Raw genomic sequence first — 3,401 nt, 5'->3', positions numbered from 1 at the left:
GCGCTACTTCAGGGTGGGAAACCTGTTGCCTATGCCAGCCGTGCACTGAATGAGACAGAAACTAGATATGCTGTAATTGAAAAAGAGATGTTAGCTGTGGTGTTCGCATTAGAAAAGTGGCACCAGTACACTTATGGACGACCTGTAACTGTGTACACAGATCACAAACCCCTTGAGTGCATTGCCAAAAAATCATTGGATAAGGCACCAAAACGCCTTCAAGGCATGTTGCTACGAGTTTTGGCATATGATACTACTATCAAGTACATACAAGGAAGAAATAATCTAATCGCAGACCCTCTTAGTAGATCTTTTATGCCTTATGTTAAGGGTCAAGAGGACTTTGAAGTGGTTCATGCTGTGCAGCACCTAGCCCTCTCGGAGCGAAGAATAAAGGAGATTAAAAGAATTGCAGCCAACGACGAGGTACATCAATTACTGAAAGATTGTATCCAAGATGGATGGCCTGATCACAAGGACAAGCTATGCCAGAAACTAAAACCATATTTTAGTGTGAGAGACGAGAATTTAGTTTTTCGAGGTCAAAGGCTCGTAGTACCAAAGGAGATGAGACAATGTATCAAGAAAGATCTTCACATTGGTCACACTGGTATAGAGTCAACCTTACGCCGAGCTAGAGAATATGTCTATTGGCCCAATATGAATGATGAGGTCAAGCAGTGGATAGAAAAGAGTGTCTCCCAAGCACCAATGCCCCTAAAAAGTCATGAGATTCCAAATCGCCCTTGGGAGAAGGTCGGAATTGATTTATTCCATTATAATGGAAAAGAATACCTGATAACAGTATGCTACCATTCAAACTTCTTGGAAGTAGACCATCTCCATTCTACCAATGCAAAATCAGTAATCAACAAGCTGATGAACCACTTTGGTCGATATGGTATACCCGACACACTTATAAGTGAACAGCCCACCGTTCTCCTCAGCAGAATTTACAGACTTCACTGCAAAATTGGGGATCTGTCACAAAACAACATCACCATATAACAGTAAGTCAAACGGAAAAGCCGAGTCTTCTGTTAAGTCAGCTAAAAGACTATTGAGAAAATGCTATCACTGGTGATGACATCAACCTGGCATTACTGAGTGTACGAAATACCCCCACACAAGGAGTAGACACCAGCCCAGCACAGCGTTTCCTGGGACGTAGAACGAAGACAGTCATACCAACAGTACAGCAGCTACTCAAACCATTGAAAACAAATGAGGTGGATATGAGACAGCTACGCCACAACCAAAAAAGTATTACAACCGCACAACTAAAGATCTACCACCACTCAATGAAAGTGACATAGTTAGAATGAAACCGTTTCAACTAGGTGGGAAGAAGTGGAAAAAGGCCAAAGTATGCAAAAGACTAAGTGAAAGGTCTTACAAGGTGGTACAAGGAAATACCATGTACATACGAAACCGTGAACACTTACGGAAAACCAAAGAACAACCAGACTTTTCAGACTATGATATTCCTGAAACACCGACTAACCCACATCAAATTGAAGATGTCACTAACACGCAATTTATGGCACCTACTCCTAACACCAATCCAAAACCAGCGATCCAACCAGACACACACACCAATAGACCAACAACCACCTCTACGGAAATCCACACGAATCCGCCGTGAACCAAACAAGTTGAATGATTGTGTTTGTTACTGACCTGCATGAACTCTTCAAACTTTGAAAGTTGTTAAAACTGTTATGAACTGTTTTGCATTTAAAGTTTTGCGTTAATGTTAATGTTTAATTGAAGTTTAACTTTCTGTTAACATCGGTTAACCGGTCTCTTTGCTACCGATTCGACTAAGATTACTATATTCTTGATTATGAATCATTTTAGGTAATGTTTTGGATTCAATAAATGCGTACTCCCAAATAATTCATCAGAAACATAATTGCGAAGCTTTTATAAAAATGGGAGGATGTAACAATATTCTAAACACTTTAATAATAAACGCTTTACCGCCACCTATATGCGATGACTTAAGTTGTAGCTATGTGTGAGCATTAAATGGTGCACGCCATGAAGTAAAGCATATTCTATCGTTCTATACTTGTATAATTAACTACAAGCTTATCTTAACAAGTAGTTAAAGCATATGGATCAATTGTGTGTTTGAATCACAAGTTCATGTATGGGAAAAGGGAGAGGCTTACTTTCTCACAAACTTAGCAATAAATGTTCTGCATAGAGTTGCTTCAAAGAAGTATTTATTAATCAAATATTGTTTTTAAAGTAAATTGAATAATTAGGAATAGGCCTACATTTATTTAAGCAACTTATTTAATTGCATACCAACTACCTAAAACTATACTAAATAATGTAAACTGAGATACTATATATATATGTAAATATGGCAATTATGCTAAGAATTAAAATGGCGTGTAATTGTGAGGGTAGGGTAATTATGGTAGGATTAAATGGTATTTCTAAATCCCACAAACCTCCCAAAACACACTGTAGAAAACCAGACAATTCAATTGTGATTGACTCACTTGGTACATCAATAAGAAAATTTAATATTCATAAGAACCAATTTTTTGGTTAAAATGTTGATTTTTTTGTGAAAAAATACTTGCAAATACACCACAAACCTCTAAACACACTGCGAACCCTATCAAAACCTTTTAATTATGATTGTAGAACTCTCTTTTTCTAAAAAAAAAATTAATAATTTGATGTTCATATAAACTCATTGTTTGTGGCCACAAATAAATTATTTTAGTCCTAATAAATGCATGATTTATGTTGATTTATTGATTACCGGTATGTTGTTGCTATTTTTTTAACATTTAAATGGAAAAAAAGTGTTATTTATGGCTTTTCTATATCTTTGAATATTTTATCATTAAATAGGCTTATGTAATTCTTGCAAAAAGTAAAATGTAAATGGCAATTTATTTGATGTTAGATTCCTTTTTAAAAACTAAATTCTTTCAGTTAAAAAAATGCATATAATGATTTTTAAGAAAAATCAGTTTTAATACAGAATTTTATTATTGGGGCCATTTTTACCTACCTGTCATTTGGGGCCATTTTTACCGGGGCCACTTTTTTTTCGTGGCCATTCTTACCGTACACCAGAAACGATACTAACTATATGTATTCGGTACGATAACAAGTCAGGTAGGGCAAAAAAAATCACTCCTCTCAGGAGTATATCGTATCGATTATGACACGAGTTTAAAATGTCGCACATCTCAAATGAAGCGAAAGTGTATTTTCATAAAAGTTTATTTTGATAATATGGAGTACAGTATATCGTATCGTTAATGTTATTATTACACTTCTTTTAAAATAAAATATAATCCCTGTCTCTTATACACATCTAGATGTGTATAAGAGACAGTGCCATGACAAAGCCTTCAAAGATTTAAAGC

The sequence above is a fragment of the Anneissia japonica genome, unplaced genomic scaffold, assembly GCF_011630105.1.
Source record: "Anneissia japonica isolate Jap-2015-1 unplaced genomic scaffold, ASM1163010v1 scaffold287942_len87506_cov169, whole genome shotgun sequence".
In the NCBI taxonomy this organism is placed as follows: Eukaryota; Metazoa; Echinodermata; class Crinoidea; order Comatulida; family Comatulidae; genus Anneissia; species Anneissia japonica.
Note: the sequence above shows the minus strand (reverse complement) of the source record.